We start from the raw sequence: 16,192 nt of genomic DNA, 5'->3' as shown, positions 1-16,192 counted from the left end.
TAATCAATGTGCCGGTTAACCACACACGCTCCATTGATCTATGAAAAACATTAAGTCACCCTTCGTGGTCCTTACTAGTCCAAGTTAGTGTGCCGGTTAACCACACACGCTCCACCAACGACTTGGTAAGGTACAAAGTGTGAATTCCATGGGCTAGCACCAAATTCACATTTTTCCTAAAGTAACTAAGATTGGGAATTATTAAGATTTTAGTTACTTTAGTATTTATCATTAATACTTTTAATGAAGGGAGAATTTAAAGTCATTGTCCTACCCGTTTGGCTAACGACCCTCCACCGATCAACCAAGCGGTGGGTGAGAGTGGACACCCATTAAGTCACCATTTTATAGGCAACAACCTTATACCCACCTTATAGACCGGTTTCGTGAATGAGGCCTACTAACGGTAAAACGACTTGTTCTTATACATATATATAATAATTAACCATTAATGTTATAAATAGTATAAGTGTTGAATTTTAACTCTTTTAAAATTCTAAGGGCTAACTTGGAATTAAAGTATTCATAAGAGAAAACTTTTCAAATTCCAAAACTTGAGGGCAAGTTTTGAAACTATTCAAAACTAATTAATTCCATAACTTATGTGTTTAAAGTAGCTTTAATCCAAAAACTCTTCAAGTTCCATAACTTATGGAAGACTTTAAACAAATAAAAGAATTAACTTTTCTTTATTTTTATAACTTATGGAATTAATTAAGGTTACAATTTATTTATTTATTTATTTATTAATGAAGTGACTCTTGAATTTCCATAACTTGAGGACAAGTTATGGAGTCATAAAATAAAAAAAAAATAAAAAATTCAATGCAACAAGACTCTTCATTTTGTAACCATTACCAACTTTTATGAGTTTTATGAGTCTTTAATGTGACTCTTCATGTAACTTGAGGACAAGTTACACAAACACATTTTATACTCAACTCTTAGATTAAAATGGATTGAAAACAACTATTTCAATTAACTTTTCTATTAATCTAAGCAACTCATAAGAACAAGATAATTCATATCAAACTTCTTCATGTAATTAGTCTAAACCTTAAACTAATACAAAACACGAATCTATTGACAATTATCTTTGAAAATGGATTAGCATGAACATTACCACATTAAAAAACAAGTTTATAAGTTCAAAAACAACGTAGGGTAATGTTCCTAGTCCATTTCTAGCCAAAAAACTCGAAAATATGCTGTTTGGGGTCCAACTCGTCGAGTGCATGAACAAAACTCGGCGAGTTGGATGCATTTTGCCTTGGACTCGTCGAGTCCCTTCATGGACTCGGCGAGTCTGCTGGGCTGACAGCAACAAAACTCGATTTTTCAGCTCCATTTGCAAGTATAACAAGAAAACAAGCCTAGGCTCTGATACCACTGTTGGGTTTTGAGCATTCTAACACTCCTAAGTGTACTTGCAACCCTAAATACCTTGGATCTATGTTTTCTCTATTATACATGCAAATAAGAATATCCAAGGTATTATCCTAATCTAGCATACAAAACAATGAGTGTAACAAGATAGAATACATACCTCTTTGATGTAGAAAGTCTTCATGAAGCTTGAGTGCCTAGCCCCAATAGTGTGGAAGCCTCAAATGGAATCACAATCATCAAAACACTTAGAATAACTTGAGAGAGTTCTACACTTCATGAAATCGGCTAGCCCTTTTGTTACTCTCACTAGTGGCCGATTTTTGTCAAGAATAAGATCTTTATATAGTGTTACAATTAGGGTAAATCCTTAATTGTCATGGCTTTCCATTTCCTTGGATCCATGGGTTCAAATACACCATGGAGCATCCATGGACCATCCTATGGGTTTTAGCCCAACTTGATTATCCATGGAGCATTAGCCCACTATATAAGTATGGATGATTTACACAATCAACCCATATATTTAATTAGTCTTCTTTTGATCACTTAATTAATCCTAGATTAATTCTTGATCAATACTAATTAAATAATCTTATTATTCTTATTATTAATACACTAGAACTTATAATATATTAATAACCATAAGTGTCTTATTTCTCTCATTATAGTCTATCCAAGTGCATGATGGTATGCAACCCAAATGGACCATGCCGGGTCGGGTCAAGTCTTACCAATTATAGTTATGGACTTAGACATTAATCCAACATAAACTTCGACTCATATGCTTGTTCTACTACTTGTTGAATTGTACATAAAGGCACGTTTTATAACATCAAGTTACTGATGCGTTTACGTGCAATCAATGCACAACCAACTCATAGGTAACAACTCATATCTCTAGGTTTTAAGACTTATATGATATTATCATCTCACGATCACTCGAGATAAATTCCATGAAGTGATACAAGTGAGCGTGGGTTTAATCCAATACACATAACTTATGAGTACTCATGAATGTTGCAGCAACCATTGCCATGTCTAAACACCTTTAGCCATCTACAAAACCAATTCATGACAATCTTGATTCATACCTACTTCCGACGTATGATCGATTGTGGAGGTTTGAATAAATTAATTATTCTGGAAGTCAAAACATGCAAAATTGAAACAATAGTAAATAATTGACAATAACAGTAACACTTTACTCATAAATAAGTCACAAATTTTATTCATCATCAAACGTCGATTACATTTTACAAGCTTCAGGAAAAACTATCTAATCTGTAAAACTAATATCGTCCCTCAGCCCAATGCGCCTCGCATGCTGAAAATGCTTAACCCTCGTCAGTCCCTTCATAAGGGGATCTGCAGGATTCTCATCCGATGATATCCTCTTTGTCACGAGGAGTCCTTTCTCAATCTTGTGTCTTATGAAGTGATATTTTCTATCAATGTTCCGGGATCTACCATGATCTCTCGGTTCCTTGGCTAAGGCAACCGAACTATTGTTGTCACAGAAAATATCCATAGGCTCCTTAATAGCTGGTACAACTCCAAGATCTTCAATGAAATTCTTTAGCCATACCGCCTCCTTTGCTGCTTCACTCGCTGCTATATACTCTGATTCACAAGTCGAATCAGCCACCGTCTCCTGCTTGGAACTCTTCCAAGAGATTGCCCCTCCATTTAAGGTAAAGATCCAGCCTGACTGAGAGTGGAAGTTATCCCTATTAGTCTGAAAACTAGCATCACTATACCCTAATACTCTCAAGTCATCACTCCCACCAAGGGTAAGGATCCAATCCTTAGTCCTCCGCAGGTACTTGAGAATGTTCTTTACCGCGGTCCAATGAGCTTTACCAGGGTTCCCCTGATACCTGCTGACCATGCTCAAAGCAAAGGCCACATCAGGGCGGGTACAAGTCATAGCATACATGATCGAGGCAACAGCGGAAGCATACGGTAATTGGCTCATCTCAACTATCTCTGCCTCTGTACTCGGACTCTGAGTCTTACTCAGCTTGGTGTTTCTTTGGATCGGTAAATCTCCTTTCATGGAATTCTGCATGTTGAACCTTTTCAACACCTTATCCAAGTAGGTACTCTGACTAAGTCCAATTAGTCTTTTACTCCTTTCTCTTAATATCCTTATCCCTAGGATATAGGCAGCCTCCCCTAGGTCCTTCATAGCAAAGCACTTCCCAAGCTAGGACTTAACCTCCTGCAAGGTTGGGATGTCATTTCCTATAAGTAGTATGCCATCCATATACAGTATCAAGAAGCTAACTATACTCCCACTAACTCTGACATACACATAAGACTCATCTTCACTTCTCGAGAAACCAAACTCTTTGACCTTCTCATCGAAACAAAGATTCCAGCTACGAGATGCTTGTTTTAATCCATAAATGGACTTCTTAAGCTTGCATACTCTATTTGGGTACTCTGCACTGACAAATCCCTCTGGCTGATTCATGTACACATCCTTAGCCAACTTTCCATTAAGGAAAGCGGTTTTGACATCCATTTGCCATATTTAATAATCATGAAATGCGGCAATGGCTAACATAACCCTAATAGACTTAACCTTTGCTACCGGCGAGAAGGTTTCATCATAATCAATACCCTGAGTTTGAGTAAAACCCTTCGCGACCAGTCGACCCTTATAAGTTTGCATTTTTCCTTCCATGTTGGTCTTCTTCTTGAAGATCCATTTGCACCTGACTGTTTTACGGCCTAGTACATTGTCAACCAAGTTCCCAACTTGATTGTCATACATGGACTGCATCTCGTTGTCTATAGCCTCCTTCCATTTGGCAGACTCTGGGCCTGCCATGGCTTCCTTGACACTGCTAGGTTCATCCAAATTTACCAATGTACTATCACTGATAAATGTATCACCTTCCATAGTAATATGAATGCCATAATAAAACGAAGGTGTGTTTCTAACCCGTGTGGAACGCCTCGGAGGTACAAACTCGTCAGCTGGATCAACAGGAGTTTCCTCCTCAGGTTGATTGCTAGTGTCTGAGGTTCCTTCACCAGTTGATTCTTGAATTTCTTCAAGATCAATTTGCCTCCCATTGTCTCCTTGGCTTATAAATTCTCTCTCACGAAGACCCCTCTTCGTGCTACAAAGACCACATTCTCATTGGGTCTGTAGAAGAGGTAACCGAAGGATTTCTGTGGGTAGCCGATGAAAATACACCTTTCACTTCGGGGTTCGAGCTTATCTTAAGTCTCACGCCTCACGAAAGCCTTGCAACCCCAAATCTTGATGTGATCTAAATTGGGAACCTTCCCAGTCTACATCTCATGAGGTGTTTTGGTAACCTTCTTTTTAGGGACTAGATTAAGGATATGGGCGGCAGTCTCTAAGGCATACCCCCAAAAAGAGATTGGTAACAAAACTCGACTCATCATAGAGCGAACCATGTCTAACAAGGTTCGATTACGCATCTCAGCTACACCATTCAGCTGTGGTGTCCTGGGAGGAGTCAATTGTGAGATAATCCCACACTCCTTAAGATAGTCAAGGAACTCGGTACTAAGATACTCACCATCTTGATCGGATCGAAGCATCTTAATATTCCTGCCCAATTGATTTTCTACTTCCTGTTTGAATTCCTTAAACCTTTCAAAGGTTTCTGACTTATGTTTGATTAAGTAGACATACCCATATCTACTAAAATCATCAATAAAAGTCACATAATACCGATTAGCATCCCTTGTGGCGGTTTTGAAAGGTCCACATACATCAGTATGTATTAGGTCCAACAAACCCTCACCCCTTTCACAAGTTCCAGTGAAGGGTGATTTTTTCATCTTTCCAAGTAGACAAGATTCACAACTATCATGCGATTTAAGGTCGAATGATTCCAAGACTCCACTCTTTTGGAGTTGGCCTATGCGTTTCTTGTTTACATGTCCAAGATGACAATGCCACAATGATGCTTTATCTAAGCTAGTAGAAGAATCAATATAAAACACATTATTTCCTAAGTTGTCTACAATTGACACAGTTTCATACACACCATCACAAGGTAATGCTTTAAAATAAAACACATTATTAAAGAAAGCATCAATACCACCACATCCATTATCAAACGAAAAGGTAAAACCTTGTTTGTACAATGCATGAAAAGAAATAATATTCCTTGCCATTTCAGATGAGTACACACATTTATTCAAATCTAATTTCAACCCATTATTAAGAAACAAAGTATAAACTCCAATCTTGGAAACAGGTGAAGCCTTCCTATTCCCCATGATCAAGTTTATCTTCCCGTGCTCCACATTCTCACTTCTTCTTAGGCCCTGCAAATCAAAACATATGTGAATACCACATCCTGTATCAAGCACACAAGAGTTAGAATATGATGAGTAATTAGACAATATAGTGTAAATACCTGTGTGAGTGGGTTTCACATTCCCATCCTTTAGATCCTGCAAGTACTTAGGGCATTTTCTCTTCCAGTATGCCTTTTCATGGCAATAAAAGCATTCAGCATCCTTGGGAATGGCAGAAGGAGTGACAGAACCTCTCTTGGTCTTCGATGAGGAGCCTTCAAGAGGCTTTCCCTTGGTACCCTTCGAAGGGTGCTTCCTCTTCTTCCCTTTGCCATGCCCGATAGCCAAAACAAGGGTAGATGTTGGAGTAGGAGTAGTAGAGGTAACAACCGCCTTACCCTTAAGACCGGATTCCGCGGTCTTCAAGAGTCCTTGAAGCTTGCTGAGGGTGACTTCCTCCTTGTTCATATGATATGTCATACGAAAATGGTCATAACAAGAAGGTAAGGAGTGCAAAATGATGTCAATTGCCAACTCCTCAGGGATGTTTACATTCAGCTTCAGCAAACGGTCCACATACCTTTGCATCTTTTGCATGTGGCCCGTGACGGATTCACCGTCCTTCATCCGGGTAGTTATTATGGAGGAGATTATTTCATACCGCTCTTGACAAGCACTCTGATGGTACCTTTCCATCAGGTCTTGGTGCATCTCAAAAGGGTAGAAGTCCTCATAGGACTTTTGGAGCTCGGCTGTCATTGTGGCCATCATGATGCATGCCACCTTAGTAGCATCTCTCTCATGTGTCCTAAATTCAGCAATCTCCTTAGGAGTAGCAGTAGACTCATCAAGCTCTTTTAACTCCTTATCGAGGACATATTCCTTGTTGTCATAACGAGTCACCATCCTGATGTTCCTTATCCAGTCCATGAAGTTGGGACCATCAAAGATGACTCTCCCACAAAGATTCATGAGAGAGAAAGAACTAGTTGGGTTAGAGCCCGAAGCATTAGTGTTGGAAGACATCTGAAAGAAGAAAGTAAGTTTAGATTAGATATATAGAGTCCTTAATAAGATACCCAAATGTAATATTAAGGCTAGGATCCAATCACAATATATTATACTTAGAAGAGGGATGCCGTAATCTAAGTAATAATATATTTGAAAGGTAGGTGAATGACGATTAACCAATTTCCACCACGAAAATGAAATGATTTATTAGGTTTTAATTGGATTTGAAATTCCTAGATTCTTTGAGATTCATTGAACTTTTCAATGGCATGTTTCAATCTCGATTGTGCCCTTCAAGTTTTGTGACTGGGATGCCGAGGATCACAAAAAAAGGTGTGAATAACCATGCTAATTCACTTGGTACCCTTAATATTATCACCTAATCAATGTGCCGGTTAATCACACACGCTCCATTGATCTATGACAAACATTAAGTCACCCTTCGTGATCCTTACTAGTCCAAGTTAGTGTGCCTGTTACCCACACACGCTCCACCAACGACTTGGTAAGGTACAAAGTGTGAATTCCATGGACTAGCACCATGTTTACATTTTTCCTAAAGTAACTAATATTGGGAATTAAAAGGAGTTTAGTTACTTTATAATAATCATTATACTTTTAATGAGGATTTAAAGTCATTGTTCTACCCGTTCGGCTAACGACCCTCCACCGATCAAGCAAGCGGTGGGTGAGAATGGACACCCATTAAGTCGCCATTTTATTGGCAACAACCTTACACCCACCTTATAGACCGGCTTCGTGAATGAGGCCTACTAATGGAAAAACGACTTGTTCTTATACATGTATATAATAATTAACCATTAATCTTATAAATAGTATAAGGGTTGAATTTTAACTATTAAAACTCTAAGGGTTGGAATTAAAGTTTACTAAAGTGTGTGAAACTTTACAAATTCCAAAACTTGAGGGAAAGTTTTGTAACTATGCAAAACTTTTCATTTCATAACTTATGAATTAAAGGTTCATAAAAATGAAGACTCTTCATTTTCATGTAACGTATGTGTTTTAAGTGTGTGTTAAATAAAAGTGACCTTTGGAAATCCATAACTCGAGGACAAATTATGGACTCCATTAAAACACATAAATGATCAAGAATTAATTCTAAACAATTCAGCAAATAATTCCTATCATTTTCTAAATTCATAAGAACATGAACATGACCATCAAAATTTCAAGAATTATATGAACACATAAAATCATGGAATTTTGATATATGCTATTGTAAATGGATTAGAACAACCATTACACCAACTAAAATAAGTTTTAAAACACCAAAACGGTTTAGGGTAATGTTTCTAGTCCATTTCCAACAGCAAACGTCGAAAATATGCACTCTGTCGATCCTACTCGTCGAGTGCATGAACCTACTCGGAGAGTAGGTTGAAGATACACATGGACTCGGCAAGTCCCCCCATGGAATCAGCGAGTTCATCAGTCAGACAACAAGTTTTTCGACTTTTTCAACTATTTTGCATCAACTATCAAACAAGCAAACCTAGGCTCTGATACCACTGATTGGTTTTGAGCAATCTAACACTTCCTAAGTGTGCATGCAACCCTAATAAACCTTGGATCTATGTTTGTCTAAATACATGCAAAATAATAATTTTTCCAAGGTTCATAACCTATCTAACATGCCATGGGGTACTTTTAAACATAAAAGAGTTAGAAGAGATTACATACCTTTTTGATGGGATTGATTCTTTGGAGTTTGAGGGCCAAGAACCAATAATGTGAATGCCTCAAATGGAATCACAAATCACCACAAAAACTTAGAAAACTTTGAAAGAGTATACACACTCTTGTATTTTCAGCCACACACAAGCACACACACTAGTTCACTTGTTCCATTTCACGCTCCATAAGCATGCTTATATAGTGTTCATGCTTAGGGTGAAACCCTAATAACCCATGTCTTTTCCTTTCCAAGGATCCATAGGTTGAAAGCTCCATGGATCATCCATGGACTTCCATATAAGCCTAGCCCATTAACAAATGAGTATTAGCCCACACTATATAAAACCAATAGCCCATAATCTAATTAGTCTTCCTTTTATTCTCTAAATTAATTCATAATTAATTTAAGACTAAAACTAATTAAATAACATAAATTCATATTAATATATTATAACTTATAATATATTAATAAACATATGTGTATAACTCTCATAAAATTATCCATAAATAGTTCGGATGAAATGCAACCCAAATGGACCATGCCGGGTCGGGTCAAGTATATACCAAATAAGTTATGGACTTAGACACCTTATCCAACACTGCTAACACGAAAGCATCCAATGCTATTTGACCTCAAGATCTCCATTCCATCTCACACGAGTCCTACAGGCGACCCTGCACCGGAATCCGAACCACATACTCACCATTCCCATTTACACGCACGGACTGATAGGGAGTTTCTCAACACCCCACAACCCTGAACTACTCAATCCATCCAATGTTGAACTACCTCTTTTCCTTCCTAGAAATCGCGTACTCATTCTGTATTTGCATGCTCTTGCCCTTGTACACTCAGAGGATTCTCCCCCACTTCGATCCTACTTACACCTCGATGCTCAATAAGGAGAAATCCCAATCGTTGCTACCATTCCATAATCAATCCGCTGAGGAATCCCAAGCTTACCATAGCTAGGGATCTAGCATGTCCATTCTAAAACTTATATGGCTCCGATTTGAGTTTTAGAAAGAACACCCAAGTAAACCTTGAGAAGTCATCAACAATAACAAGGATGCATTTGTTACTGCCAATGCTCTCAATTGATGATAGACCACATAAGTCGATGTGAAGCAACTCAAGTGGTTCAACAACTTTTGTATTTATGATTTTTGGGTGACTTTGGTGACTTTGTTACCCCATTTCACAAGCAGCACATAAATGTTCTCGATCAAACTTGAGCAGTGGAAGACCCCAAACATGATCACAGATGACTAGCTTGTTGATGTCTTTGAAGTTGAGGTGCGAGAGCCTTCAGTGCCACAACCAACTTTCATCTTAATGAGCTTTAGATAATAGACATATGGATGGTTTTTCTTTGATTAGGTTGAGACTCGGAGGGAACATTTCACCTTTTCGTTCTGATTTGAGAATCACTTTGTTGGTTTTCTTCTCTATTATTTCTGAACCTTCATCATCGAATGAAACTTTGAGACCCGTACCTCCCACTAGTTGAGACACACTGATGAGGTTATGCTGCAATCCCTCTACATAGGCCACCTTCCTGATTGTAAAATCCCCATTGGTTATCATCCCATAACCCTTGATTGTTCCATAGGAGTTGTTACCAAACTTGACGTTACCACCGTTTTGAAGGGACCGAAACTCCCTTAGTTCTTCCTTTCTTCTTGTCATGTGACGCGAGCAGCAACTGTCTATGTACCATTCATCGTCGAACTGCTCGTCACTTATAACCTGCAAAAATTAAGCAAATTTAGGAACCCAAATTTCTTGGGTCCTTGTGAGCCTTTCACAGAAACAGGAATAGCAAGAGAAGCATCAACAAGATAAGTTCGTTTTATTAAGGTTGTTTTATCTTTCCTCTTAATAGTAAACACTTTGATTTTATTAGGGTTAGTTTCAAGTCTTTTAGATTTAGGTTCAGGAGTTTTCACTTTAGCTTGCTTTCTGTCTTCATATGCTGAGGAAATCCTACTTTTTCCTTTCAAATCCTTCGTCGATTGTGAGCTTGGTGTAGGACACAAATTATGCTTAGAAGAGGAATGAGAACGAGAAGATTTAGAGGAATAGAATTTAGAATGAGAATCTTTCCTGACTTCTGGTTTGAAATGATCCTTTTGGTTTTAATCATTTGAAGGACCGAAGCTAAACCTTCGGTTGCTATTTGCTGATGGACCGAAACTACCTTTTCGGTTGTTGTGAGTCTCTGGATCGAAACTGGATTTTCGGTTGCTGTTTCTATCAGGACTGAACCTATTCATTCGGTCTTGTACTTTCTGTTGCCCAAAAGTCTTCTTTTGGTTCTTTTGATCAAACCATACAAAGCTCCTTTTATCTTTATTCTCTTCTCCTTTTGGCTTGGATTTTCTATTAAAGTGAGTGTAGTGAGGATTTTAGGAGCGCCAAAATTGCATTCGCTCTGAGAGATTTTTCTTGTATCTCAGATTCCTCTGGTGCTTTTGATTGTTCACCTGTTTCGGTTGTTTGTGAATATTTGCCTTCTGTTTCGGCTTCTGAACAACAGGTTCACTTTTCACGGAAGAGGTTTCACTTGTTCAGGAGACGTATTCTACTGGAACCTCTTTTGTTCCGTTGGTACTGGGTACATCATAGTTGGTAGGTTTATTTAGTGGTTCTGCCACGTATCTACCTTTTTCCTTCCATGATGTTCCCTCCGACAAACCAACTGTTTCATCTGCATTGTCTATCAGTGCTGACCAGAAATACTCATCACAACCATCTACATTATCTTCATTCAGCAGCGCAGTGACTTCGGCAATCTGATGTTCGGTTACTCCTGTGACCTTATAAACTTGATTGGGAGTTGTTCTTACCTTTTGGTAAACAACAGCTTTTTCTTTAAGAACTGGGGACTTACTTTTCGATAAACGAGCGAATTCCACCGAATTTTCAGAAAACAAAATTTTGTGGTTTTCAGGTTCGCTCTTAGTAAAATCTAAACAGTCAACCTCATCCTCTACAGAGATTTCACTCATGTCATCATCCTCATTAAGTTCAGATGCATTTTCAACATCAATTTTATTTTCTGAACTTAATTTGGTACTCAATGAGTCAAATTTTTGTATGGTTTCGGCTCTGAGTTTTAACTTGTCATTTTCATCCAAAAGGTCTTTGAGCATGTTCTTATGGTCTTTGGACTTAATAAATGATTCAATTTTGTCAAGACCAAACATATAAGTGGGACTTACATCATCTGAAGATAGAACACTTTCACAGTTGTATGCTTCAGAATCAATTTCATCCTCCTTTAGCTCAAGAAAGGGCAAAATCATGCGATGTATTTTATGGCCTATTTCACAGTTCAAATACAGTTGTGTAATGTTAGTATAAAGTCTTTTTGCAATCAAACAAAAAATGTTTCTTTGTTTTAACAATTTAAGATTATCTCTTTGCAAATAGATATTTTCATCGCTAGACCTAACCAGCTCCAACTCCTTCTGCTTAATCCACTTTCTTCGCTCCTCACTCTTGGATGACACCCAGCTCATTTGGTCAGTTAGATTAGAATTCGTGACACGCGTTTGAGTTAAACAACTATCTAGATTTGAAATTCTTGAATTCAAGTTATTTAATTCTTTTTCATACGATGCTTGTGGGATTTTAAATGAAACAAAAATGGATTGTACCTTCTTGATCAGTTCATCAAGTTCATCGATCTGCACACTGAGAGGCTTGGCTGTAAAGCACACATGCTCTCGCTCGTTAGTCGCTTCATTTCCACCATCATTATTACATCCCCTCACCTGGGATACTTCTGTCACCATCAAGCATCTTCCACTAGCGTCATCACTCTTCGCCACATAAGCCTTTCCATGAGTAGGCTTTCTCACTTCATCATCTTCTGAGTCGGTCGACCATACCTGTACGCCACCGAACTCATCATCATCTACCGAACCCTTCACAATTAAAGCATTCATGGAGGGATTAGTACCAGCTTTCTTCCTTTTAATCTCCTCCAGTCTTTTCAGGAGACTCGCTTCTTCATCCTTCTCTGCCATTTTCTTCAACACGCAATCTTTTGCGTAGTGATTTTTCCCTCCACAAAAAAACAGCTGACACCAGAATCAACTTCACCCTTCGCTTCTTTCTTTGGTTCTTCAACCTTTGGCTCCTTTTTTGCTTTCTCAGAGTTATAGCTTCCTTGCCAATTTCGGTTGTTGTTGGTAGGAAACTTATTCTTGATGAACCTCCTGGTATTTGACACCATCATGGCATAGTCTTCAGATGTTAGATCGTAGTCTCCCAGATTTAGATCTTCTTCTTCTTTTGTTGCACTCTTACCCTTTGACAGAAGGACCAAGGACCCAAAGTTTGAGACCACGCTTTTTTCTTGCAACACAGTCTTTTCCTAGGATTTTAGAATCCCAACAAGTTTCGCCAAAGAATATGACTTAAACTGCTCATGTGCTTTAACTGTCGACACAACCGCCCTCCATTCGGGTCTTAAGCCATTTAAGAAAGTGACCTTCTGTTCGATGAGATTTCTTTCTATATTATGTTTGATCATCTTACTAAGAAGATGATTGAACCGATCGAACGTTTGTGTAACAGCTTCCTCTGGCTTCTGCTTGAACTCTCCAAATTCTGAGAGAAATAGGGTCTGAATTGAGTGCTCTAGATCTTCATCTGTGGAATACAGTTCTTGCAGCCGATCCCAGATTTCCTTTGCTGTACTACGTGAACTTACCAATCGAAACGTGTCAGATTAAAGGGAGAATCGAATTAGTCTCAATGCTTTAATGTTGCATTGAAACTTTTCCTTTTCGTCCTGAGTGATGTCCTTCACATCTTTAAGGAGATCATTGTACTCCTTCTAAGTTTTAATGATTCTTGAAGTGCTTGAATGAGAGAATGGGCCAACTGTGATTGCTTCCCATATAGGATACCTATTATCTTCCGACCCAATAACATAATCTTCAAAATGGTGTGTCCACACTTCGTAGTCTTGAACGTAGAGGATTGGGATCTTGTTTGTTGATCTGATGCTATTAGAGATGTTGATGGGATTGGATTGAGAATCGTCCATGCTTGATCGTTTAACCTGTTATAAGATCAGACTTTGTAATATGTGACAACCCGATATTTCAACTCTTTGTAATGGCCCAATAGGTCAAGTATTGTAAACATTTTTGAGTTACTAAAATTAAGTTTGATAATAAAATGTCCAAAAAGTTTCTATTTAAATTCTTCTATGTTTAGATATCATTAAACCATGATCGTACGTAAAAAGGACGCCCAAATCCGACTTCGTATATTGAAGTTATGATTTTTCCAAGTCCAGCTTAGCAACAGACAGCTAAAACCTTGAATCAGAGATCAAGCGACATTTGGCCGGAATGACCTAAACGAGAATCGAAGGTCTCGACAATGGTATTTCAACGGTAAAAAGTCTGGCAAAAACCGACGTCAGAAAAAGAAGTTATGAATTTTTAAAGAAATTCCTTAATCACATCATTTTAATAAATAAATATCAAAAATAATTTTGGAATTTGCCAACGGAATCTAAACGAAACTTGTAGATCATAGTCTCACCTTCGCGGGGATATAAAGAACGTCGAAAACGGAGTTCGTATGAAGGAGATATGAATTTTTGAAGTTTGATAAATAATTTATATATAATTTTTATTAAAAATTCGATATTATCCGAAGAGGAGTCAGCCTAGGGCCGAGGTACGCGCCGCGTACTCGAGGCCACGGCCTCGAATCGTCCACGTCGCCCTATGCGAAGCTATCCGACCCGCTGTCCCATCTGACCTGCCCCATCCGAAATACGTAAGCAATGACGTCCCGTACGCGCCGCGTACGGGAGTACGCCCTGTGTACGAGGGCCTTCCAGCCCCCTATAAAAGAGGTGCGAAGGGTTCCGGAAAAATTGCTCATTCACTCTCCTTTTTCTTGCGTTTTACCTCGTTTTCCATGCTCGCACTACCCCGAAGCCCTGGTCATTTTTGCTCAAGTCCCGAGGGTCGATTTTACTCCCGAGATTCCCGAGAATCCCGAGAAAAATCCGTTTCCCGAGATGAAACTCTGCCCGGTTTTCGATCTCGCTATCTTCAAACTTCCAAGTGTGCTCATACCCCTTTATTCAACCTTTGAAATGCTTTTAAATGTTTTAAATACTTTATGGGGGGGGGGGGGGGAATAGAAGTTAAACACTTATAGTTATTGCTTCGGTCACATGTGATTGCATTAATCTTATGTGATTAATAACTAGGAAACCAATGATTTCATCACTGTTCAAACTGTTTTACTTCAAAATGTTTTACAAACTCTTTTACTTATCAAATGCTTTTATGTAAACTTTGTTTTACTACTTATAAATTGCATGCCCATATATGTATAGATATATAAGTAATATTTAAAGGGCTTAGGAAGGCCATCCGCCCTATTTCCTTTTCGCGCACTGAGATGTGGTCTGGTGGGATTTCGGGTGACCATCCGAGGGTCGTTTCAATATTAGTTATATATATCATATATACATATATAGACATAAAGGTACTTCCATACTCATACTCATCAGCACATCATTAATAAGTTACCATCGGGGTAACACGGGATCATACTACTACAATTTCTAGATCAACGAGTCAGTTCATTCAGGAGTCAATACTTATTACTAAGAGAACATATACAACGATACTAGAACAAGTAACATTATATTTCATATACACGAATACGTTAACAATTGTGATCCACTATACGGGAGCATGTCTTAATTGTCATGACCCGAGTTGTAGCCAGAGTCTCTTGGAGGGAGAGCGTGAGTTTGCGTATAGATCTATACTGATTGACTATCCTACACCTCACTGCTAACTACAGTGGGACCGACAGGTCTGCGGGTGCCAAACGTCATACCTTATTTTTCGACTATACGTTGTCGATGTTACCAGTCGATAGTATGGTGCAATTTATCACATGATACCTTAATATAAATCCGGTTTAAGGTAGGACTTGAACGTATACCCTGGTGGGTACCCAAAGTAGTGCCTCACAACCCTGTATTAACAGGTTCTACATGTAGTGTTATAGCGATCTCTTGTATTAGTGACCCTTTGTATTATCCAGTAGTAATATACTTTGTAAAAAAATATACTTAAATAATTATTTTAATAGTGTGTCCTTATAGTAGTGTACTAGAGTAGTGTCTGATAAACTATACCTATATAGTTTAAATGTATGTTTTGTATGCGTTGAAAGTTCTTGTAGCTAAACAGTTTGTATAACTCTACGAAATGATAAGAATTGTACCCTCTTGCTCAACATATTACAAAGGGTTAAAGATTTATTTGAATAAAATTTTTATTCACATATGTATAAAAATCTTGTACTTGAACTAAAAGTATAAAAATACTTGAAGTAGTTTGAAAAATCTTTTTAAAATATTTTAAGTCAGTTGAAACGATTTGATGTACTTTAAATGTTTAGAAATCGTTTGCATAATAATACAAAATTTCATTGTGCTGTACTTGTATCCCCCCCCCCCTCTTAAATGTTTAAAAATTGTGAAAATGTAGGGGTATGAACTCACCTTAGATGTGCGTTAACTGGAAGTAGCGAGTCGTAGAGACGATCCCCGAGTAAGAGTACGTGCTAATAATGTTAGTCTAAAATAATTATATTCGTCGTCGTAATTAAAGTAATAAATATATTAATTTAAATATTGTGCTAAATAATAATTTAGTTATAAGGAAGATTTACAATTATATTGGACATTAATTGGAAATGTGGAAATGAAGTTTTCAGATGGCAAAATGGGGTTCCGGTTGG

Source organism: Lactuca saligna, chromosome 5 (assembly GCF_052625555.1).
Source record: "Lactuca saligna cultivar CGN05327 chromosome 5, ASM5262555v1, whole genome shotgun sequence".
NCBI classification, from domain to species: domain Eukaryota; kingdom Viridiplantae; phylum Streptophyta; class Magnoliopsida; order Asterales; family Asteraceae; genus Lactuca; species Lactuca saligna.
This window is presented reverse-complemented; position numbering follows the sequence as displayed.